This window comes from Ranitomeya variabilis, chromosome 7 (genome assembly GCF_051348905.1).
Source record: "Ranitomeya variabilis isolate aRanVar5 chromosome 7, aRanVar5.hap1, whole genome shotgun sequence".
Classification (NCBI taxonomy): domain Eukaryota; kingdom Metazoa; phylum Chordata; class Amphibia; order Anura; family Dendrobatidae; genus Ranitomeya; species Ranitomeya variabilis.
In genome coordinates, this window is record NC_135238.1 from 175155420 (window position 1) to 175182445 (window position 27026).

At 40.9% G+C, this 27026-nt stretch overlaps 1 long non-coding RNA gene across 2 annotated transcripts; it reads left to right on the forward strand.

The window, feature by feature from the left end:
* LOC143784265 (uncharacterized) lies at positions 1 to 25091 on the forward strand. 2 transcript variants are annotated; one of them, XR_013217751.1, is made up of 3 exons: positions 1 to 1089; positions 23702 to 23839; positions 24780 to 25091. It is a non-coding gene; the product is annotated as an uncharacterized LOC143784265 (long non-coding RNA). The 2 variants fall into 2 exon arrangements; XR_013217752.1 differs by having other exon boundaries at positions 23702 to 23809.
* Positions 25092 to 27026: the final 1935 nt, after the last annotated feature.

Consider the following 27026-nt stretch of genomic DNA (forward strand, 5'->3'; position numbering starts at 1 on the left):
TCTCAGTACCTCTGTATTGCAGTCTCTTTTCTCAGTACCTCTGTATTTCAGTCTCTTTTCTCAGTACCTCTGTATTGCAGTCTCTTTTCTCAGTACCTCTGTATTGCAGTCTCTTTTCTCAGTACCTCTGTATTTCAGTCTCTTTTCTCAGTACCTCTGTATTGCAGTCTCTTTTCTCAGTACCTCTGTATTGCAGTCTCTTTTCTCAGTACCTCTGTATTGCAGTCTCTTTTCTCAGTACCTCTGTATTGCAGTCTCTTTTCTCAGTACCTCTGTATTGCAGTCTCTTTTCTCAGTACTTCTGTATTGCAGTCTCTGTTGCTTCCACCCTCATGGACAGAGCAGGGCAGTAGATTACTATAGAGACACTGCAGTACCTGTCATTTCCAGTTGTCCTTGCAATCGGATCATGCCACATTCATTACATTCTCGCTGCTCTTCCATTTATTGCACCAGCCACCTATTACCTTACCTTGCTGAGACAGGCATTTTCCCTAAAGCACAGGGACCATGAGCATAACTCCGACAGCGCATACATGCAATCACCGTGAAATACCTGCAGCGGAAAATCCTTCCCATTCATCTGAATGTGATTGTTCTTGCACTGGGATTTCCACAAGCTTCATACAGATGGAGCAGAACTTTCTACCCCAAAGAACCCACAAGAGGCGTAGCGTTCCCATTGGGATAGGTTTTCTGATTTTCCTTCATGATATGTGCTCACATTTTGTGACATGTACAATTGAAAAACACAGAAATTACTTACAATTAATGGCCACATAATATGAGTGCGCAGATAAATCTGAAATAAACATTACCAAGGAACCTATAGAGACTTGCCTTAATTAGTGGGTAAAGCCTCATTTTATTGGTTGTATTATATATAGATCCACACTCAACCCACAATCTTTATGGATTCTAAAAAAAGAAAAAAAAAATCCACAGTGAAAAAAAAAAAATTATGATATGCTCTCTGTCCTCTGGAATCATAAACATAGTGAACATTGTGGCGTTACCATACAGCTGGACACGGGTTCAAGACTTATTTGCTTAAAGGGTTATCTGATGCTGCTTAATTCTGCATATGAGGTGAGCGGAGCTGATGAATTTATGACCCCACACATCTGCGGAGATGTTTGCACAATTAGCAGGTATCATAGACGTGTCCTATTTATATATAGTCAATAGTGTCAGACATGTTATACTTTAAGGATTGGGACGGAGGTCTAAAACAGGGGTCTCAGTGCTCGTTGTCAATGGGACTGGCAGAGAAAGAGTAAAATGAGCAGCTGTCTCTGGCAGCCCTATAGACAACAAATGCATCAAAAAAGCACAAGCCACAAACTGATCACATAAAAAAAAAACATTATTGACTTGATATGGGGTTAATCTGCAGATTAATAGCATTCTGACCCTGCCTGGCACTCCCACAGACAGCTCTGCTGCCGAGAGGAAGTTATCTTAAAGTGAACCTGTCAGCAGGATTTTGCTGATACATTGGTTGATGAAATCCGTCTTGTGGTTGTTGTTTAATCTGTATTTGTAGTTTTCAGTTAATGGACACACTGCTCACAATAGTATATAAAGTGTGTAAAATAGGTGGCAGGTCAGTGAGGGATCAGTGATCTGTTATAAGCCATACAGAGAGCACCACATGAAAACCCCCACATGCCGCCACGGAGCACGAGAATCTCATTAACTGAAAACTGCAAGTAAAGAATAAACAACAACCACAAGATGGATTTCATCAACCTAAGTATCATTTTAAGCAGTATAATGGTGCCGACCTGACAGTGTCTGTAGTTTACTCAGCAAAATCCTGCTGACAGGTTCCCTTTAATTGCTCCTGGCAGGCTCAAGCTTTCAGTCATGGGGATGTGGCTGGCGGAGCTTTGATCACTGCTCAGTGCATAGTGAGCGACAGATGTAAATGCACCACTGGCACTGTCAGACAGCAGGCTCTAATGCTGAGGCCGCAGTTAGTCAGTGCTGGGGGGGGGTGATTACAGTCACCGCTCGCTATGCACTGAGCGGTGACTGAAGCTGCCCCGGCCGCATCTTTCCGACTGAAAGCCAGTACCTGCAGCAGAGCTCTCTGTCAAGGCGCCGGGCAGGTTCAGAACCCTCTATCAGCAGGTTAGTAACTTTTATTACATGATGGGTTCTCTTTATGTTTTGCACCTGTCAGAAATAACATAGATATAGATTTCGTATCAACTATCAGCATTGATTTGCCAAATTATCTGTTTTGCAGCTGCCATAACATTTAATGCCGCAGTTCCCATTTAATCTGTTTTTTCTTTTGCTCCTGTGACTCTCTGCTTGTGAGATATGGCCCCTGTTTTCCTTATATATAAATCTAGTCTTGTTACCAGAAGAGGCATGATCCTCATGAAGATCCCATATAAACAAGGGGAGGATCACGTTCCCCCTGAAGAACAGGACCAGTTTTTCACACAGTGCTGAGAGGATATATATCAGCAACAGATAGGCTAAAAAAATGATTTGGGAGAACAGAAACATTTGGACTAGACATAACAATTACATACTAATGAACTATGAAACAACGCTGTTATCCTGCAGATATGGGGTTAATTTGTAGGTCAATAACGTTTTGAACCTGTCCAGCACTTGTACTTACTGTAGAGCCCCGCTGTGGGAGGAAATTAGTTTTATCCACGCTAGCAGTGTTCGGCTTTCAGTCATAGGGGAGACACCAGCATGGGTTCAGTCAACGCTCAGTGTATAGTAAGCAGTTGCTGTAACCATGCCCCAGCACTGACTGACAGCCGGCCCTAATGCTGAGCTGCTGTCAGTCAGTGTGGGGGGGGAGCAGTTGCAGTTGTTGCACTCTACACACAGAGCAGTGACTGAACACGAGCCGGCGCCATGCCCGTGACTAAACACCAAACACTGCCGGGAGGAATAAAGTTCATTTCCTCCCAGCAGCTAAGATCTAAGTGCGGGTGCCAGGCAGGTTCAGAAAGCTATTGACCTGCAGATTAACCCCTTATCTGCTAGTTAACGGCGTTTTTTCACGTGACAGCTTCCATTTAAATAATTGATGAACTATCAAACTTTATGGAGTGACAATTGCTTACAATTTTAGGTAATTCTTTTGAAGAGTTACAAACATGGTCTGCTTAAGAGCTTCTTTACATCATAGCACTTGTTGTTTGTGTTCTCCTCAGAGAATTTTAATTTTGCTCTTGCAAAAGAAAAAGAAAATGGTAACATCCCATCAGGATGCAGTGCAAAATATATAATGTGAATGTAAGTGAAGCGGGCAGAAACAAAAGAGAAGATATGCAAAAACAGGGATCACTTTAGAAAATGACACATTTTTATTTATACAAAACAAGCCAAAAAATTCATAAAAGCACTTAAAAAGCCCAAGGCCTTACAATACTGACCAATAAATCATAATGGAATTATGATCAATCCAAAACCAACCACAAATTATATTGTGATTTTGAACAAAGATCTATAGCAAATTTTCCCAAACTCCAGTCCTCACACCCCCAATTACAGATATTTTCAGGATTCCCTTAGTATTGCACAGGTGAGAGAACCTTTTGCAATTTCTAATGCTTTCATAATAATTCCAATACTATAATTACAATACTGCAGTACTAAGGAAATACTGAAAGCATGATCTGTTGGGAGGTCGTGAAGACTGGAGTTTGAGAAACGCTGGTTTATTGGCCATCACTGGCCCTCTATATAGTGAAGCTAAAGCTGTGATAATGGGTAAAGTCCACAATATTTTAACAGTCAATGTAATAAAAGAGCACAATCTGCAGCTAGGACAAAGTCAACCCAAACTCGGCACCTCCTGTAGCATGGGAAGGAAAAAGGTTGACAGAAGGTGCGAAGAGGTCCACTTTTAGTTAATAAAGTTGTGCACTTGTTTGCGTCACATTAATATTGGTATTTGTCCCGCTCATTTCTTTCCTGATAAAGGAACTATATTTTATTGAAGGGTAACTATGCATGGTGCAGTTCATCAGCATTATCCATGCCAACAAATCATACCAATGGCGCAGACATGCTTCTGCAGTCCACACAAGCAAGAGACAGAATAACGCAACCATTAAACAAGTCGTGACAATGTGCAAATCATTCCTCTTGAAGAATAAACTGATGACGTTTTCACACAATGGACAGACTTCTCCTAGTCTCTTAGTGATCCCATCATCTTGAATGTATGTTTTAAGTTGTCAAATAAAGGTCTTTAAGTTAAGAAAAAGAAATGTATGTATTAACTGTAAAGATATTTTTAGCTCTAACCTCTTACTGAACTGTTGAGATAAAAGAAATGTTAAAATATTTGGTCTCTCCTGTCACTAATGTTCTTGATAGATAGTGAGACTACATACTTCGAAGAACCTATTCGCCTACACATTTCAGTTTTCTAAAATGCATTTTCTCACACACAGCCATACAGATGACACACGCACTATGGAAGTAGTCAATTATGTAAGGGGCGTTTACATGGGGTGATGATCGAATGAACGATCCTTCCCATTCACGTGCTGATCGCATGGGTTTTGATGACCTAAAAATCATGGTTGGTCAACAAATATACATCCGTGAAAATGGGTTATGCTGCCCACAATGTCAAGAGATTCTGACGAATGATCGTTCACAAAAATAAAAATTGTTACTTGTAACTTAGGTAAATGAGTGCTGGCTCTCTTTCTATACCAATCAGCCCTCATTCTAGCAATTTGTCAGTCATTGTAAAAACATCAGTACTAGTGATGAGCGAGTGTACTCGTTGCTCGGGTTTTCCTGAGCACGCACGGGTGATCTCCGAGTATTTGTTAGTGTTCGGAGATTTAATTTTCATCACAGCAGCTGAATGATTTACAGCTACTAGCCAGGCTGAGTACATGTGGGGGTTGCCTGGTTGCTAGGGAATCTCCACATGTAATCAAGCAGGCTAGTAGCTGTAAATCATGCTGCTGAGGCGATGAAAACTTAATCTCCGACCACTAACAAATACTCTGAGACCACCCGAGCAACGAGTACTCGCTCATCACTAATCAATACGTACTAGATTTGCCCAATTTGGAAGAACAATTATTACACAATACAATGGTTATTTTTGTTTTAAAGCGTGATTGTCATGTAAGTTAAGCTTTTGGGTGTGTACATGAGGATCTGACCATTATATGATTTGTATCTTACATCTTTCACCAGTTTTCCTCTGTTCAGGGGAATGTTCAATTTTCTCTAAGCTAAAGGGTGGAGAATTGCTCCTGTGAGGTCTTCCATACACAGTAGGCAGAGATAGAGAGATGCCCTTCTTTCTCAGTAGAATACGAGACGGAACTAGCAGAATGGAAGATATTTTATGAGTGAGCTAAAGTAGTTACTTAAAGGAATCTGTCACAATTTTTGCTACCCCATCTGAGAGCAGCATGATATAGAGGCAGAGACCCAGATGCCAGCGATGTGCCACTTACTGGGCTCCATGCTGCAGTTTTGATAAAATCACTGTTTTATCTGCTGCAGATGTAGAAGTTTTCAAAATGCTGAGCTTTGTAAAACCACATCCAACCCCAATGATTGGCAGCTTACAGTGTATAGGCAGAAAGCTGACAATCAGTGGTGAAGGTGCGGTTATACAGAGCTAATAAATATGGAGGACTACCTGGCAGCAGGTTTACTGGTCCTCTAATGATAAAGGAATGATATTATCAGCAAGAGATTAGCAAAACTACAGCTAGTAGCCCAGTAAGTGACACAAAGCTGGAATCTGGGTCTCTGCCTCTATATCATGCTGCTCTGACTACATTATGTTACTCTCAGATTAGATTTAAAAAACCTGGTGATAGATTTAATTTAAAACTGCAGCACAATCTGCCGGTATCTGCTTCTATCTCACTTTGCTGAGTGTTCCTCACTCCTCCGCTTTCCATAGAGTATGCAGCACAATCTGCCCGTATCTGCTTCTATCTCACTTTGCTGAGTGTTCCTCACTCCTCCGCTTTCCATAGAGTATGCAGCACAATCTGCCCATATCTGCTTCTATCTCTCACTGTGCTGAGTGTTCCTCACTCCTACACTTTCCATAGAGTATGCAGCACAATCTGCCCGTATCTGCTTCTATCTCACTGTGCTGACTGTTCCTCACTCCTCCACTTTCCATAGAGTATGCAGCATAATCTGCCCATATCTGCTTCTATCTCACTTTGCTGAGTGTTCCTCACTCCTCCGCTTTCCATAGAGTATGCAGCACAATCTGCCCGTATCTGCTTCTATCTCACTGTGCTGACTGTTCCTCACTCCTCCGCTTTCCATAGAGTATGCAGCACAATCTGCCCGTATCTGCTTCTATCTCACTGTGCTGACTGTTCCTCACTCCTCCACTTTCCATAGAGTATGCAGCACAATCTGCCCGTATCTGCTTCTATCTCACTGTGCTGTGCTCCCCACTCCTCCTCTTTCCATAGAGTATGCAGCACAATCTGCCCGTATCTGCTTCTATCTCACTTTGCTGACTGTTCCTCACTCCTCCGCTTTCCATAGAGTATGCAGCACAATCTGCCCGTATCTGCTTCTATCTCACTGTGCTGACTGTTCCTCACTCCTCCACTTTCCATAGAGTATGCAGCACAATCTGCCCGTATCTGCTTCTATCTCTCTGTGCTGAGTGTTCCTCACTCCTCCGCTTTCCATAGAGTATGCAGCACAATCTGCCCGTATCTGCTTCTATCTCACTGTGCTGACTGTTCCTCACTCCTCCACTTTCCATAGAGTATGCAGCACAATCTGCCCATATCTGCTTCTGTCTCACTGTGCTGAGTGTTCCTCTCTCCTCCACTTTCCATAGAGTATAATAGGAGGTATAAACTGACACTGAACTGCTCTGGTAGTCGGTCTGGCCTAGATTAAAGCTTTATTCACAGGTGTATGGTGAGATTAGGAGTTCGAGAGGGAAAAAGTGGCTCATAAGTGGATAAAGAAGGAGATTTCTCAGATACAATATATTACACAGTTTCTTTTATTTATTTGTGCTAGTGTTTTATGCCAAGTTAGTTGAAACAACAGTGACCATTTAGCTTAAGTCATAAACATTACATGTTGGTAAAAATGTTTCCTTAGCAGTAAAAGCTTTCAAAACCGGAGATAGCATCAATATCTGGATAGTCCATGTAAAATAACCAGAAAATATGCAATAAAGCCATCAGTGACATCTAAAGGCTAAAATGATGTACTACATGATGGTGCTGTGATGCTGAGATTTAAATGCAAGTATAAAGAAATGCTTCCAACCAGAGGGAAGGCAATACGGACATGAAATTCGTATTTATTACTGAATACTTTTTTGAGAATAGCATGTGGACAAACCTTCAGGACACACCGTAGGCGAAACCAGCATTGACCGGTTAGCTGCAGTGCTTTGTGTATTGATTGCTCATTGTTAATGTCAGTAATGTCAGGCAACCAACAATTAACTTTAAACACTTTGAAAACTGCTGCAGTTTGCACGCCCGCTCAGATTTCTCAGACACCACGGCCGCCCCATTAATCGGTGACCTTGTTCGGGAATTAATGGCTATGTCCACCTAACAAAATCTACAGAAATGTTCAACATAAAAAGAGGCAATTTTGTGAAATACAATGTATTATATTAAACTTGAGTTACAGCCTGCTTTACTTCTGAGCTGCAGACACTGCTAGTTTGCCATAAACACAGACACCTGTAAGTTAATACTTTACTGATGTCCCCTTTGAATTTATGACAGCATTCAGACTTTTTGGCTCAGAAGCGATCAGTATGGCACATCTAGACTTGGCTATCATTGCACACTCTTTCTTTCAACAATGAGATCCCTTTGCTGTGTTGTAAGCTGTTTACAGACCATGGCTTGTGCTGTCAAATGCAACTAAGAATATGACAGAAAAATCCTACTAGTACAGCTAAACTTTATATGGAGTAAATCATTATAACTGTGAATTATGGCAGCTGTGTACGGGCTACTATTCATCATGAGTTTAAATGTAAATGACCTAGGGCTCGCTCATACAGCTGTCGATTCTCTCGTGCTAGAGAATCAGGCTGAGTAAATTAATAACACTCAAACTTACACATGAGAGAATCCCAGCGCAGGTGCAGAGAAGAGGGAAAATTAATTTCTCCATCTCCACCAATGCCGGTGTCCACGGTAATCGGTCTGCACTCGGATGACATCTGAGTGCAGTCCAATGGTTCACTCACACCCATAGACTTGTATGGGTGCATGCAATCCAATTATTGAATCGGCATGAGAAAATCATCTCTGTACTGTGCCATAGTATAACACAGGTCCAAGTGCTATCTGATAAAACGCTACATGGCGCTCGGCAGTGTTATACGGCAGTGTGAGCGAGCCCTAATACTGAACACAGTCGCATCCCTGATTACAAGAGGGTGTTCACACTTACGCAATCATTATTTTAGTTTTGATGTTTTTATTTTTCCACTGAGAATAATATCAGTTTGTTGCTCAATGGATTTGTACAGATTATAGGTGACATTAAAGCTGTAGCTCTTTCAAAGACAAGTTCAGCTATATACTGCCATTACAGTACTGTTCACAGGTCCTTAAAGGAAATTTATAAACAATATTCCCCAAGTTATTTATACGTTACTCTACCTCTTTCAAAGAAAAGTCCATCAATACCTTTACATGGCCAGTCTGTTCCTCCGTTATTGACAAATCAGCGTTTGAATGTATATGCAAAGGCTTTGTCACTCCAGCTCTATTCCCTTTCCAGCGCCACCACCTCCAGCTGGACTGACAGCCTCTATGTAGAGCAATGTCAGCCAAAGGAGCCATCAGAGAAGCAGAAGGAGGCAGCGCTGGGTGGGGAATAGAGCTGGAGTGACAAAGGCTTTAGCTCTACAGTAGCTCTTCTTAGTTATTTGCATATAAATTTCAACTCTGATTTCACAGTAATTGAGAAACAAACTGGCCATGTAAAAGGTATTGCCTGACTTGTCTCTGAAAGAGCTACATGTGCCTAGAAATAGCTTGGGGGATGAAATCCAGCAGACATATTCCTTTTAAGAACCCTGTGAACAGAGCTTTAACGGCAGCGCACGACCTCTATCAAACTCTGTGATGGAGCAATTCCTTGTAGTGGATACAACCTCTTAATATAAAATCCAATGGACGATGATAAAGAAGAAATGAATGTATACAAGGGATTCACGCACTCCTATGGCAGCTCTATTATGGTGATTGGAATATGTGACTAATTCTGAACACAGCCACATCTTAAAGTATGAGGGTGTTAACACTTATGCAACCTCGTTAGTTTTGTTATTTTTATTTTCCACTTCAACATGATTTCAGTTTGTTTCTCAAATAAATTGTACAGATTATAGGTGATATGAAAGGCGGAAAAAGTGATGAAATTGTTCTTCTTGGTATGACTTTTTTTTATATGACAAAATCTTGACATTTTAACAAGGGTGTATAGACTGTATCCATGGTACAATTGTATTTTTGGTCTGTGTGCTATCTAAAAAAAACAAAAAACAAACAGCATTCGGATCAATGTTATTCAATGGGGCAGTGCAGATGAGCGGGGTTTTTTTTCACTGACCGAATATGTTGGTGAAAAAAAAATGGTTTCTTCTGTAAATCAGATGAGACTCACCCATCCAAGTCTTTGGCTCATAAAAAAAAAAATCAGATGTCGTGCAGAGACAAGGTACAGCATCCGATTTTTATGGATGCATTGCAATTCTGTAACATAGGAAACTGTAAATGGTCCTGTAGAAGATTAATAGCTGCTGCTGTAAAAAAAGATTGCACACAGACGACAAGTGAGAAGGAAATTGTCTCACTTTACTGGATGTATCTCGGCAGGGCTTTTTTTTATATGTTGGTGTGAACATACCCTTAAAATACATTATAGATGTATTTTCCCAATAAATTAATCGGACGGTTATACAAAGGGTATTTGAAGTTTTTGGCTTCATAATCTGATCCAAAATCCACATCAAAAAGCTCAGTGTGGACATTCCCAAATGCTAAAATCTGTAAGGCTATGTGCACACGTTCAGGAATGTCTGCAGAATTTTCCTGAACAAAATTGGACTTTTTCTACAGGAAACCCACTCGCTTTTTTTCGCATTATTTGCGGATTTTTTGAAAAAAAATTTCCCGGAGCTTCCCAATGCAATAATATAGCGGCAAAAAATCAGAAAAATGAATGAACCTGATTAATTTTTTACAGCGATGTGTTTTTTTTTGTTGCCGAAAAAAACGCAGCACGCACACAAAAATTGCAGAATGCATTAAAATGATGGGATGCTTAATGTAAGCTTTTTTTCAGCATTTTTTCCACGGAAAATGGCCGAAAAAACGTCGCTGGCCATAGTGTTTTGTGGAATTGGGATTGGAAAAATCATTGGAGCTTGAGTAATTAAATTTGTATATATTACACCTTAATCTTACTACAAAATCTAATACAAGATAAGATCCCACGTGAACAGACTAAAAAATCAACTTATTCTAAGTCAACATAATCATTCGATTTTAGAGGTTATTGGGTTATTATAGACACATATTCCACTAATTACCGGATGAGGATTTCAGGCACACACCATATATATGTATACCGGACTCTACAGGATGGTTCTTTCTGGTGAAATATAATACTCGATTACTTTGTGCCTTATATTTGCTAAACAGTCACCTGCGAGATGGGTTCCTGCTTTCACGCAATATAATCTGGACAATCCATCACTCAGTCATTCAAGCGCAACAGACCTCACATTTCTTTATAATAAAAATATAGTAATTTTCCAATTACATGATGTTTACCAAAGAGCTCATCTTCAGCATATGCAGACTAGATGTGCAAAGCCTGAAATGACCAAATATCCCATCTGAAATCCAGAATATAATCCTAAATACGCTTTGACAACTTTTAATGGTAAAAAATCTTATAGGACCTCATGTGTGATTTTTGCTGAAAGTCTGGAATCCACAATCAGATTTTTTTTGCATCAGAAAGAGGAATTAAATCTTAAAATCTAATTTTATATAAACGTTATCTGCTATTTTATTAATTGTCTGAAATATTCTAGTTTTTTGATTGGTAATGGTGGCTGCTGACAGTGATTTCCTGGGATCTAAAATGATAGTTCGTGAATATGTTAAATCTTTGCTCAGTTGGTTCATCCCTTAGGACAACTTTAGAAGCAAAAGACCTTGTTGAATTATACAAAATCAAAACTTATGGTGGCCTGATTAATGCCACATCTATTATCAATCAAGAAATCACATAAATAGGACTTGCCTGACAAAGTGAAGTAGACCAAAAGTACCTCAAAAGCGAAATATCATGCCGCTATTCAAAGAAATTCTGGAACAAATAAATAAATAAGAACAGTAATTGAGATCTAATAGTCTGGAAAAGGTTATAAAGCCATTTCTAAAGCTTTGGAACTCCAGCAAACCACAATGAGAGTCATAATCCACAAATGGCAAAAACATGGAACAGTTGTTAACATTCCCAGGAGTGGTAGGCCTACTAAAATTACCCCAAGAGCTCAGTGACGACTCATCCAAGAGGTCACAAAAGACCCCACAACAACATCCAAAGAACTGCAGGCCTCACTTGCCTGAGTTGAGGTCAGTGTTCACGACTCCACAATAAGGCTGGAGTCACACTACAGCGAGATACGGCCGAGTGCCAGTACTTGGTTTTAACCTGCGAGACTCAGCCGTATCTCGCTGTGTGTGATTGTGTGATCCCGGCCTAAGAAAGAGACTGGGCAAAAATGGCCTACATGGCAGAGTTCCAAGATGAAAACCACTGCTGAGCAATAAGAATATAAAGGCTCCAATACTTTTGGGAGAATACTATGTGGATTGACGAGACAAAAATTTAGCTTTTTCATCTGGCGTAGAAGTAACAGAATTTCAGAAAAGGAACATCATACCAACAGTAAAATATGTTGGTGGTAGTGTGATGGTCTGGGGCTGTTTTTCTGCTTCAGGACCTGGAAGACTAGCTGTGGTAAATGGAACCATGAATTCTGCTGTCTACCAAAAAGACCTGAAGGAGAATGTCCGGCCATTTGTTTGTGGCCTCAAGTTGAAGCGCACTTTTCACAAGTAGGTTTTCGCAAGTATCTCCAACTGACATGGTGTCATCCAGATCTGTGGATTCCACAGGTTCAGACAATCCTCCTTTTGACTCCATAGATAGTTAACTCGGGTGTCAACCTCTAGAGCTGTAGCTCCTAGACAGGCTAGAAGGAGTTAAATCTTTGCTGAGCTTAGCTTGTTGACTGCCTGTGGTCACGTGCTGCAGGAGAACCAGTCATGACTGCTCTTTCCCTTTTTAAGCTGGCTCCATTGATCAGGGGATGTCAGCAAGAGTTTCCCTATACTGGTGTAGGAGAGGAGGACACGTTCTGGTGTACTGGTTATTACCAAAGATTGTTGCAAGCGGAGTTAGCTTTACTCTTCCCTTTTCTGCTAAGAGTTGTTATATTACTTTGTTGCCTCTAGAGCTTTACACTTTATGTCCCTCTGTGTATTTCCCTGAGAGTGTGTTGTGTGACTGTTTCAGTTCTGCGCTGTCTGTCTTATTTTGCATTTCCCCATACACATTCAGACTAGTGCTGATAAAGAGCATAGTAAGGTACAAGGCTTGGGCATCTCCACCTTCAGGAATGATCTTGAGATCAGGGATGGATAGGGACCCTAGTTTCAGGTCAGATTAGGGGCCAATTTTCTATCCCACAGTCACTTTGTGACAGCACTTGGGTTATGCAGCAGGACAATGATCCAAAATACACCAGCAAGTCCACCTCTGAATGGCTTAAGAAAAACACAAGACATTGGAGTGTCCTATTCAAAGTCCTGATCTTAATCCAACTGAGATGCTGTGGCATAGCCTTAAAAAGGCGGTTCATGCTCAGAAACCCTTCAATGTGGCTGTGGTACAACAATTGTGCAAAGATGAGTGGGCTGAAATTCCTCCAGAGCATTGTAAAAGACTCATTGCCAGTTGTCGCAAATGCTTGATTGCAGTTGTTGAGCCTAACTAATAATACCACATACAAGGGACAAATACCATCACACCATGACCAGACCACATAATGACCAAATAATACCACATAAAAGAGAGAAATAATGCCACACCATGACCAGATCACATATTACCTTCACATAGTGACCGAATAATACCATATGCAAGGAACAAATGCCGCCACACCATGACCAAATCATGTATTACCACCATATAGTGAGTGAATATTACAATACTGATCATTAATCAAAAAGACCCATAATACTAATATTGCCATAAATGTCATTATACACAGGAGCTCTGGATATAGTGTCAGTGTACAGGTAATACAGTGATCACCAATAACTTTATACACAGGAGCTCTGTACAATGAGTACTGAAAGTATTCAGACTCCTTTAATTTTTATCACTCTGTTTCATTGCAGCCATTTAGTAAATTCAAAAAAGTTCATTGTTTTCTCATTAATGTACACTCTGCAGCCCATCTTGACTGAAAAAAATAACAAATGTAGACATTTATTAAAAAAGAAAAACTGAAATATCACATGGTCATAATGCTCAGTATTGAGTAGAAGCACCCTTTTGAGCTAGTACAGCCATGAGTCTTCTTGGGAATGATGCAACAAGTTTTTCACACCTGGATTTGGGGATCCTCTGCCATTCTTCCTTGCAGATCCTCTCCAGTTCCATCAGGTTGGATGGTAAACGTTGGTGGACAGCCATTTTCAGGTCTCTCCAGAGATGCTCAATTGGGTTTAGGTCAGGGCTCTGGCTGGGCCAGTGAAGAATGGTCACAGAGTTTTTCTGGAGCCACTCCTTTGTTATTTTAGCTGTGTGCTTAGGGTCATTTTCTTGTTGGAAGGTGAACCTTCGGCCAAGTCTGAGGTCCAGAGCACTCTGGGAGAGGTTTTTATTCAGGAAGGATATCTCTGTACTTGACCGTATTCATGTTTCCTTCAATGATAACCAGTCTTGTCCCTGCAGCTGAAAAACACCCCCAATAGCATGATGCTGTATTGGGCAGGTGATGAGCAGTGCCTGGTTTTCTCCACACATACCTCTTATAATTATCACCAAAAAGGTCTATCTTCGTCTCATCAGACCAGAGAATCTTATTTATCATAGTCTGGGAGTCTTTCATGTGTTTTTTTTAGCAAACTCCATGTGGGCTTTCATATGTATTGCACTGAGGAGAGGCTTCCGTCAGGCCACTCTGGCATAAAGGCTCAACTGGTGGAGGGCTGCAGTGATAGTTGAGTTTATGGAACTTTCTCCCATCTCCCTACTGCATCTCTGGAGCTCAGCCACAGTGATCTTGAGGTTCTTCTTTACCTGTCTCTCCAAGGCTCTTCTCCCACGATTGCTCAGTTTGGCTGGACTGCCAGGTCTAGGAAGACTTCTGGTGGTCCCAAACTACTTCCAATTAAGGATTATGGAGGCCACTGTGCTCTTAGGAACCTTGAATACTGCAGAAATTTTTTTGTAACCTTGGCCAGATCTGTGCGTTTCCACAATTCTGTCTTTGAGCTCCTTGGTCAGTTTCTTTGACCACATAATTCTCATTTGGTCTGACATGCACTGTGAGCTCTTATATAGACAGGTGTGCGCCTTTCCAAATCAAGTCCTATCAGTTTAATTAAACACAGCTGGACTCTAATGAAGGAGTGGAACCATCTCAAGGAGGATCACAAGGAAATTGACAGCATGTGACTTAAATATGAGTGTCTGAGCAAAGAGTCTGAATACTTATGACCATGTGATATTTCACTTTTTCTTTTTTAATAAATATGCAAACAATTCTACATTTGTTTTTTTCTCAGTCAAGATGGGGTGCAGAGTGTACATTAATGAGAAAAAAATGAACTTTTTTGTATTTACCATGGCTGCAATGAAACAAAGAGTGAAAAATGTAAAGGGGTCTGAATACTTTCCGTACCCACTGTATATAAAGTACAGGTAACAGTGATCACCGGAAACATTATAAACAGTCAGGGCCAGTTTTAGACAAATTGGGGCTCTGGGCAAAATTTTAAAGCAGGGCCCCAAATGCTAACATATTACACCATCACAAACATTTCAGCTGTATTTACATGCCCTGAATTCAAACCGTTAAACGAGCATGATCAACAATGCTGAAGTTGTTCGACATTTATTTCCCGGCCTCTTTATATAATGCGCCCCATAGTGATCCACATACTATAATGCACCCCATAGTCCTCCATATTGTAAAATGTGCACCCCACAGTCCTCCACATAGTGTAATGCACCCCATAGTCCTCTATATAGTATAATACACACTCCATAGTGCTCCATACAGTACAATGCACACCATAGTCTTCTATATTGTATAATGAGCCCCATAGTCCTTCACATAGTATAATGCACCCCATAGTCCTCCATATAGTACAATGCAGCCCTCACATAGGTATAATGTAACACCCAGGAGTAAAATTCAGCTTCCATAGGAGTATAATGCAGCCCCCATAGATTTATAATGCAGCCCCCATGGATTTATAATGCAGCCCCATAGGAGTATAATGCAGCTCCATAGAATAAAATGCATCTCCATAAAAGTATAATGCAACCCCCCTAGGAGTATACAGTAGTGCAGTCCCAATAGAGTACAATGCAGCCCCCATAGCGTATAATGCAGCCAACACAGGAGTACAATGCAGTCCCAGAATATAATGTAACCCCATTGGAGTATAATGCAGCCCCCATAGACTATAATTCAGCCCACACAGGAGTATAATGCAGCCCCATAAAAGTATAAATCAGCCCCTATAGGAGAATAATGCAGCTCCCATAGGAGAATAATGCAGCCCAGACAGGAGTATAATGCAGCACCATAGAATATAATGAAGCCCCATAGGAGTATAATACGGCCCTCCATATAGTATATTGCCGGCCCCATAGAGCATAATGTTGCCCCCATAGAGTATTATGCAGCCCACACAAGAGTATAATGAAACCTCATAGAATATACTGCAGCACCATAGGAGTATAATGCAGCCGCATAGGAGTATAATGCAGCCCCATATGCGTATAATGCAGCCCAATAGGAGTATAATGCAGCCCCATAGGAGTATAATGCAGCACACTAGGAGTATAATGCAGCCCCCATAGAAGAATAATGCAGCCCCCATAGAAGAATAATGCAGCCCCCATAGAAGAATAATGCAGCCCCCATAGAAGAATAATGCAGCCCTACAGGATATGCTCAGCAATATTGTGAAAATCGGATCACAACAACAATGCTCTCGGGGTCAAATAATGAGTATAGCTAGGAGAGTATCCTTCAAATAAAAAGTAACTTTTACTATAACATTAAAATCAGGACAAAAACAAGACACAAATAGACCTGTGTATAAAGTGCTCGTGCATACCAGTGCTCAGTTTAAAAAATGGTTTGGTCTCACCATTGTAGAGGATAGACATTTAACACTCTGCACAAGATTTATTTGATTTGTTCCCCTGATGAATCCCCAGGAGCGGGTGTTGTGTATCCGCTTTTTGGGCTCCCCTGGTGGTTGCTGGTGGTACTGGTGACTTGTTTGCACTTTGCTGCTTCTGTTCACCTGCTTCCATCAGCGTTTGGGAGTTTCCTATTTAGCCTTGCTCTCCAGTCATTTCCTTGCCGGTCATCATTGTAACCAGAGCCTTCGGTTGCATGTTCCTGCTACTAGTCTGCTGATCAGCTAAGTGGACTTTGTCCTTTTGTTTTGTATCTTTAGTCCAGTTTGCAGTTTTTGTATCTCTCTGTAGCTGGAAGCTCTTGCGGGCTGAAATTGCCACTCCTGTGTCATGAGTTGACACAGGAGTCTTAAAGTAATTTCAGGATGGTTTTTTGAAAGGGTTTTCAGTTGACCGTGAAGTCCTCTTTTGTATCCTTCTGCTATCTAGTAAGTGGACCTCTCTTTGCTAAATCTACTTTCATACTGTGTATGTCTTTTCCTCTTATTTCACCGTTATTACATGTGGGGGGCTGCTATCATCTTTTGGGGTATTTTCCTAGAGGTAAGCCAGGTCTGTTTCTTCCTCTACCAGGCTTAGTTAGTCCTCCGGCTGGCGCGTGGCATTTAGGAAGCCGTAGGTATGCTCCCTGGCTACTATTAGTTGTGTGGTAGATTTAGCTCACGGTCAACTCGAGTTTCCATCACCCGAGAGCTCGTTCGTTATTTATATGTTTCTTACGTTCCCTTGCCATTGGGAACCATGACAAGCGGGGAGGAAACGCGTAGGGTAGTACAATTGTGGATGGGGGGATGTCCATAGAAGGGCACACTTGGGGCCCGTCCTTGTAAGGACAGGAGTTATACAGGGACACGACAGGGACTTAGAAATCATTAACCTGTCAGATCTTCCCATGCCCAGGAATTGATGGACCCCATGTGAAAGTATTTTTTAAATTGAGCACTGGTATGCACGAGCACTTTATACACAGGTTTGTGTCTTGTTTTTGTCCTGATTTTAATGTTATAGTAAAAGCTATATTTTATTTGAAGGAAACTCTCCTAGATATACTAATTCTGTAGCCCTACAGGAGTATAATGCAGCCCCATAGGAGAATAATGCAACCCCCATAGGAATATAATGCAGCCTTCATAGGAGTATAATGCAGTCCCATAGGAGTATAAAGCAGCCCCATAGGAGTATAATGAAGCCCCATAGAATATAATGCAGCCCCATAGAATATAATGCAGCCCCCATAGGAGTTTATAATGCAGCCCTCCATAGGAGTATAATGCAGCCCCCCATAGAAGTATAATGCAGCCACCCATAGAATATAATGCATCCCCCATAGAGTATAATGCATCCCCCAAAGGACTATAATGCAGCCCCAAAAGGAGTATAATTTTGATTGGTCCTCCAGACCTTATCTTGACCTCCACTGTTCCTTGTAACTGCCATTTCTAAATCAAAAATTCAAACTGAGGAAATGGCAACGTGAAAACACTTTGCTATCTTCTTACAGCCTTCTCCTACGTTGTGGGCCACTGCCATTTTCATTTTCCGAGTGCTAGGCAGCTGCTTAGAAGAACCCACGGTTGCTGTTTTTGTACAAGGTTAGAGGAGTCTGAATTTTTAAAAAGCTGGGAAATTTGCATCACCTGGCCTTTCCTAACGAAGATAGAGAACAAGCCATAACTCAGGCTAATAAAGATCTGAAACCTTGGTCAAAGTTATCTGAGCACACAAATCTCCAAGGGTGCCCAAATTTTTGCACTGGCCCATTTTCCTTTTTGTGATTTTTGGAAAATGATGCCATTTTTATTTTTTTTTGCAAACTTTTGAATTTTTTTTTACTACTTAAATAAAAAAAGAACCTAGACATGTTTGGGATCTACGAACTCGTAATGACGTGGAGAATCATAATGGTAGTTGTGGCATTGCATTTTTTGGGGGCAATTTCACTGCACTTTGAATTTGTTTGCTATTTTCCAGTTCACTATATGGTAAAACCAATAGTGTCATTCAAAAGTACGTGTCCCACAAAAAACAAGCTCTCAAATGGTTATATTGATAGAAAAATAAAAAAAAGTTATGGCTCTGGGAAGAAGGGGAGCAAAAAGCAAAAAATCAAAAACAGAAAAACCCAAGGTGGAAAGTGGATTAACATCACGTGCTTAAAAACTTACTAGCTAAATCCACCTAAACTCTACAGGAAGCCTTTTTTCCCATAAGAGTCAAAAGTTACTGCAAAGTCCCTGGCATGGGGAAGAGGGAGCAGCTGGATGAAGAGTTGAAGAGGGGAATGATTTATGCAGTGAAGAGAGACCTCCTGCTTCCACATAGAGCAAGAGAAAAGAACAAGTAGCTGGGTAGAAAGGCGAAATGAGCAATTGTAAGCACACAGTGCTATATAATATGATGATTGCAATATATTAAGAGAATAAAAACTTTGATGGGAGGAGGAGGAGAGCTTCTTTAAGCCTTATGGTAATTGTCATGTAAAAAAAAAAACAAGAAAAAAACCCCACCAGGACTTTAGTTTTCCGATTGCCCCAAAATATGCGAGAGGTAATCAAAACATTGTAAAGAAATTAAGAAAATAAAAAAAGTATTGCTGTAATCGTGCTGACATGAAGAATTATGTTGCCAGGTCAATAATGCACAAAAAAACCCCAGCCCTCCAGAAAAACAATGGCAGAGATATGGGTTACCTCCCCCCCCCCCCCCCACCCCACCCCACACACATTTTTATCCCCCGTTTTTAAATACAATATATGGTAAAATGAATGATTCTGTTCTAGAAAAGAACAACAATCCCTCAAATGCTAGCACACACACCAAAAAAGAAAAGTTATTGGTCTTAGAAGAAGTAGCGGAAAAAAAGAAAAAAGTTCAAAAAAATTACTACTACTGCTGGAAGGAGTTAAATAGAAAAGGCAATTAATGCTCTTGCAGAATGAAAACCTATCTTGCAAGGGTAGGTTCCCTCTGAATATTAAAGTGCTCCTGAATATGCTGGTGCTGTAGAAATAAAATGATTAATTATTAGGTCGCTTCTCTTAGGTCGGTGGTAATTACAAGAGTTTCATTAGTTCTGAGAGAGCTCAATGGCTTACATTCTACCAAATAGCATGAGCATGGCGCCATCTTGTGGCCATGATAGTTATACCAATTTTTAGAACAAACTACCTCGAATTGGTAGGAAATTATAATAATCAGAAAATGAAACAAGTCATATCGATGACATCAAGACTAGATAAGGACAAAGTTGTGATTGAGGGATTTCTCAAACATGGAAATTCGTTGAAAATATTTCTCAGTAGCTTAAGTATTGAAATGACTGAGGAGTTCCGTTGAGATACTCTTCTCTATGATTAATGTAAGGAGGAAAAAAGTCCCAAACTTGTGGGGTTGGAGAAAAGGAGAATGTAGAAACTACAATTATACAGCTGCTGTGTGTGAACATATCCTTATTCTGTTGGTGAATAGATCTGAGTTTAGGCGTCCATTAGTGAGAGCTGCGTAAAAGTACAGGCTGGTTTATGCGGATTTTTGGTGTTTGAAAACCAATTCTCCATATTTTTTTACCATACATAATTGATTCTTCACAATTTCACAAGTTACGGCATTTGTTGTACAATAAGTGATGATTTTTTTTTGTACAGGAAAAATGTCACCAGGAAAAACACTTCTACCCCTTCACGAACTTTGATGTTCCCATACGTCATAGAAAGGAAAGGGTTCCAGACCTTTGACATATGAGTATTTCATGGTAATTGTGCAGGCACAGGAGCTATGCCCGTGTGATTACTGCCAGGATCTCGTTATACATGAAAGCTGAGACTTAGTTTTCAGAGCCAGGAGCTATGCCCGCACCGCACCCAGCTGTTTAATCCCGAAAATGCTGCGATCAATATCAGTCGCAAGGCTGTGAGAGAAAGGGGGCTCCTTCTCCTGTTCAATCTGCATCCCCGATGCTCAGCGCATGTACAGGGGGACTAAGTAAAAAAGAAAAAATAATAATTGTAAAATATTTTTTAAATCAATCACAAAAAAATAAAAAAAATTACACCCATAAATACATATTTTTATGTAGAAAAAAAAGGTATTGTCGCAACTGGATCAACCTGACCTATAAACCTGTCACACTAGTTAATCCCTTCAGTGAACACTATAAACAAAAGAGACAAAAAACTGCTTTTTCATCACCGCCGAACAAAGTGGGAAACACGATCAAAAGGACACATGTAATGAAAAATGGTATCTCTCAAAACACTATCTTGTCCAGCAAAAAACAAACTGCCATATAGCTCCATCAATGGAAAAATAAAAATTGTAAACGCTGTAATCGTACTGACCCGAAGACTAAAGCCGTCTTATTAATTTTACCACAGACGGAACAGCATAACCCCCCCTCCCCAAAAAACAATCCCTGAATTGCTGGTTTTTGTTCATTTTGCCTGCCTAAACTTGAAATAGAAAGTGATTAAAAAAAGTTATGAGCCTGAAAATGGTACCAATAAAAATGTCAACTCGTCCCATAAATACAAGCCCCCTAACATGACTCTGCCAGAACAAATATAGAAAAATTATAGCTTTTAAGATATGGTGATGCAAAAACTTGTTTTTACAAAAAAAGCGTCTTTTAGTGTGTAACAGCAGCCAAAAAACCCAAACCCCGATATAAATCTGATATTGCTCTACTGGCACCGTTCCAAAGAATAAAGTCATCTAATCACTTATACCGCACGAGGAACGGCGTAAAAAATAAATAACACCAATTTTTAACCTACTATTGATGTGTTCATTCTGCCTCCCAAAAATCACAGTAATGCTCAGCTCTCATTTATCCTGCCCTCTACAATGAGCGCTACGCTGGGGTTTCCATGTAAATCTCTGAACTACGCGATTCAGACAATTCCCAGCAGAATATTTCCTATAATGAAGCAGATGGAGACACTGTGCAGAAAACCATGGTCAGCCACAGTTTTCTGCACTTCTGAAAAGATGGACACCGCTGAACAGAAGCCATACGGAGTCCAGAGTAACTCTGCTGCCTCATTATAGCGAATGGATCCTTCAGGGTTTCATCGAACTCACGGCATTCAGAAAGTGGAAACCCTGATGTAAGTGCTCAGCATAAAGCGCAGGATAAATGTGATTCAAAATCTTAGATAAAATGTTCACAATAAAAGCTTCAACTCAATCCACTAATCCACTAAAAATGCCCCTACTCAGGCACATCATCTGTTAATGGAAATATAGGTGGCTTCCATGTTACTGGTAGCATAAAGGCTCTAGAAAAGTAAAATGGCTCCCCCAAAAGAAATGCAACTAATTCTGCACTCCCAAATCCTAATGCCCCACTTTCTTCTGATCCCCACAGTGTGCCTAACTTACATTTAGCATCTACATGTTTGGAATTTCTATAGTTATGAGAGCCCAATTAATTTACAGGTGCATGTCTCCAAAAGCACGTGCTGGGCTCAAGGTATGGGCACTACAATGTATGGGCACTACAATGGCAGATTTGCAATTTTCACTCAGCAACATCCATTGCTGCTGATTTCTGGAAAACACCCATGGAGTCAAATCATCACTATACATGTAGATAAAATCCCAAAGAAGTATAATTTCCAAAATAGGGTCACTTGAGGGGGTTTCTTATCTTCTAGCACTTAGGGGCTCTGTATATGGATTCCACAAACTATTCTAGGAAAATCTGTGCTCCAGGAGGCAAATAGCGCTCTGTCTCTCCCGAGTCTCGCCATGTGGCTAAGTCTACGTTCACATTTGCGGTCAAAGCCGCAGCGTCGGGCGCCGCAGCGTCGCCACATGCGTCATGCGCCCCTATATTTAACATGGGGGCGCATGGACATGCGTCGCACTTGCGTTTTTAGCCGCATGCGTCCCTGCGGCGCCCGCGTCCGGGCGCAGAGGACGCAGCAAGTTGCATTTTTGCTGCGTCCAAAATCAATTAAAAAAAGGACGCATGCGGCGCAAAACGCAGCGTTGTGCATGCGTTTTGCTGCGTTTTTGTTTGCGTTGTGCGTTGCGGCGCCGACGCTGCGGCGCACATTCAAATGTGAACGTAGCCTAAGAAGTACTGTACAGTCACATATGGGGTCTTGTCACTTTCAGCAGAAATTGGGTAACAAACTTTGGTGCCATTTTTACTCATGAAAGTGTAAAATCTAGGACTAAAACAACATTTTTGTGGTAAAAATGTAATTATTTTTTTCTTCACTGCCCAATGGTTTAAAATTATGTGACACACCCATAGTGTCAATATGATCACTGCACCCCTAGATGAATTCATTGAGAGGTGTAGTTGCTTAAATGGGGTTACTTTGGGGTTGTTTTGGTACCTTAGGGGCTTTCAGTTGGTCACGGCAGCCGCAAACCATAACAGTAAAATCTGCACTAGCCTATAGCGCTTCTTACCTTCTGAGCATTGTGCCTGAAAAGTATTACATGTACTCAGGAGAAATTATGTAACAAACTGTGATGTGCATTATTTCCTATTAACCGTTAGGAAAATTAAAAATGTTGGGCTCAAACAGCATTTTATAGATAAAAATGTACCGGAATTCTTTCTTCACCACCCAATGGTATAAAATTCTGTGAAGCACATTTAGTGCCAAAATGATCACTGCACCCCTAGATGAACTCATTGGGGAATGTAATTTGTAAAATGACATCACTTATAGGGGGGTTCCGCTGTTCTGGCACCTCAGTGGCTCTGTCAGTATCACATGGCACCCTCAAACCATTCCAGCAAACTCTGAACTCCAATATGGTGCTCCTTCCCTTCTGAGCTTTGCACTGTGCCTCAAAAATAGTTTTCAACCACATATGAGGGTGATGATGATACGTTGTGGCTCCATATACACCATGATCCATACATATCTGTATAGTGATGATTCACTTCACATTTTATCTATTACAGTCACCTCATACCACTCATATAAAGTAGCCATCGGGTGATCATTTAAAATTATTCAATTATATATTCAAGATTGAAGTTGCTTCGATTTTTTAAAAATCGACTTGGCCACCTAATCTATAGTTTAACCACTATAACTGCATTTAACCACTATAATGGCAGCCAGCTCTCTACCTGTATGGGGCATGGAGAGCTGCACCATGGATTGTGGCACCATGTAATATGTCTTCAATGTTTTCTCATCCCCTTCAGATCTCCCTCCTGACTCTGTCTGGTCCAGAACCACAGAGGGGACGTCAGTCACCACCTACATAAGCTGAGAAGAGAACGTCGGCATGTACAGGACACAGCAGAGAGCTGGTAATCTTTAGAGTGAGCATAATGGCGGAGGTGCCGGCTCCTGGGTTCTTCTTCTTACACTAATTAGATAAGTTGGGGAGACCAGACCATGGCTCAGTGGCACCGACCACTGAGGTAGGCAAGGATTGCACCTGACAACCTGCCGCATTTAACCACTATCAATCTGCTACTTTTTGGCTGATTGTCGGTTGTCTGGTGATGGCCCATTAAGGCATTTCTTACTGCTGTAAAATACTGACCAAATACGGAGCATGTGAACGTGGTGAAGGGGCTAATTAGCATGTTTAACTTAGTAAAATTGTTGATCACTGAGAAAGAAATCCCATACAACCAAGTGTTCCTGTTTGTCTTTTGTAATTAAAAGGGTTTTTTTTTTTAAAGCAATGAATAATAGTCATCTTGAAATCATAGGTGATGTTATCTTTCTTTGGCCAGTCACATTGATTAACATTCCAATAGTTTAAGGAAGGAAAGGTAAACTATATATGAACTTAGTAATGAGGATTGTTCTTTTTCCAGTACAAAAAAAGTAAAAAAAAATCAGTATAAACTAAGATTTTTTTCCTCTTACATTTCCACGACCATAACAATGCTTTTACTTCAAATTTAATTGTTATAATTAGACTATCAAATGTTGACAAGTCCTATAAAAACCTGATCTATAAAAAAGTATTAAACTTGTTAACCCCTTTTTCTTGCATGCTAATGACTAAATCAAATGTATCAATTTTGCTATGCCTTTCATTTAACTTTTTCTGACATGTATTTTTAGTTTTACCATAACAATTCCAAAAAGGCCAATAATGTGTGTAAAAATTGTCCAATTGTTAAATAAATATTTTTTATACCTCGATTTATTTTTGGATTTGTTCTGACTACATGAATGCCATATAGGGTATGTTATTGTAGTCTCTTCTGACTTGTATATGATCAAAATTACATTAATGTATTTTATTTTTTTCTAATGCAGCATGTGGCCTGGATGGATTGGATATTCTTGATGGAGCGGATGGAGTCAGACTCTCTTGATTCATGAAGAGGTGGACATTTAATCACGAATTAGAAGCATCGGACATGTGGCGTTCACCTCCATGCACCATGCGAGAAATCTTATACAAGCCTCTTACTGAAGTAAGAGTAAGGAATGGCACAGCTCACCTACTGTATTCTCACCCATCCCTTGTAGATTGTGAGCCTTCGCGGGCAGGGTCCTCTCTCCTCCTGTACCAGTTATGACTTGTATTGTTTAAGATTATTGTACTTGTTTTTATTATGTACTGTATACCCCTCCTCACATGTAAAGCGCCATGGAATAAATGGCGCTATAACAATAAATAATAATAATAATAATAATAGCTAGTCATGAACTAGGTAAGCTGTAGTATCACGTCCCAATTATGCCCATTTTGGCAGGGCTGGCAGAAACTGGTGTGAAAACACAAACTCCTAGTAGTTTTGGCAACTACAAGTTGTGTCAAAATTTTCAAAGAAAATTGACTCCAAAATTCTGGAAAAATTTCTTTAATGAATTTGGACCTATATGTATAACCCTCTTGAATGTACACATGGGTATAATTTGCCATTTGTGGCTTTTTTCCCAAGAAATCTCTTGTTGCATAAACACTTGGTGACTGGTCAAAGCAACCCAATAAAATCTTATATCTTAAAGTCTGCCCTCTGGTGTGACCCAAAACCAAATATATGTATGTTCCTTTCTTACTGGATACTCGACCTAGAACAGAAGGTGGAACATCAAATAAAAATCTCCCAAAAAGTACTGTCTAGTAAAGATGAGCAAACCTGGTGCTGAACTCCAAATACGAACATTTTCCAGAAGTTTTTTTAGTGTATAACCTATTAATCCCAGATAATTTGCTACACAGGCATAACAGAAACACTGCTTCCTGCTAAAATGGATCGTATCAGATGGCGGTGCTGGATCTTGTGGTATTCTGACGGTTTTCCACGTTTTGGCCATTTTAACCCTCCCTTCTGAAGTGGTGCTGGTTTCACAGCTGTGTTGGCCATTTTCTCCCTCTGCGTTGTGCTTCCATTGAGCCCCTGCTGTGAGATTCGGACGTCATAAGCAGTGCATCTACCGATATGCGCTTGTATTCACGCATTTTCCAATCACACTCCAGTGATGGAAGTAAGGATGGCACGTTGTGCTTGTAACTGAGATCCAGCAGGGTAGTCACCCAGTAAGTAGCACTTTTAGCAATCTGGGCAACTTGGCAGTCATTGTATAGCAGCATGTATTTGCTCATGTGTGCCAGGCTGCCTAGAGGCAACAAGCTGTCCTCAGCGGGATGTGTATGGTCTGTGTCCTCTGTATCCCCCAGCCAAGCTTGAGTGATTCCCGTAAGCAGCTTTGAGTGCCACCCTGCGGTGAACACAGAACTGCCTCCAAAACTGTCCCCTGGCTGGACAGTTGTGTACCTAGCCACTGTTGATACGGGAACCCATCCTGCGAACCATGTGTGGCCGACTGGACTGATAATGATGCAAATGGTCAGGAGAAGGAGCACCAAATGGGTAGAGCCAAATCAGAACACAGGTGGCTGCTCACAAGGTTGGTGAGCACAGCCAAGCAGGAAAAATTGAGAGGATAGCGGCACACCACTGATAAAAAAAAACTTTATTCAGGCATAGCAAGCCATATTAAAAACATGAAAAGCTTTACGCAGCACCCTTAGTCATAGGATCATCTAAGGCTACTTTCACACTAGCGTCGGTACGGGGCCATCGCCATGCGTAGGCCCGACATACCGACGCATGCTGTGAAATAAATGCATAACAGGGGCAGCGGATGCAGTTTTTCAACGCATCCACTGCCCCATTGTAATGTCCAGGGAGGAGGGGGCGGAGTTTCGGGCGCGCATGCTCGGTCGAAAATGGCGGAAGCGACGCACAAAAACGTTACATGTAACTTTTTTTGTTCCGACGGTCCGCCAAAACACGACACATCCGTCGCCCGACGGATGCAACGTGTGGCAATCCGTCACTAATGCAAGTGTATGGAGAAAAAACGCATCCTGCGGGCAACTTTGCCGGATGCGTTTTGTCTCCAAAACGACACATTGCGATGTCTGCCTTTTAACGCTAGGGTGAAGGTAGCCTAAATCAGTGTTTCTCAACTCCAGTCCTCAAGACCCCACACAAAAGGTCATGTTTTCAGGATTTCCTTAGTATTGCACAGGTGATAATTTCATCACCT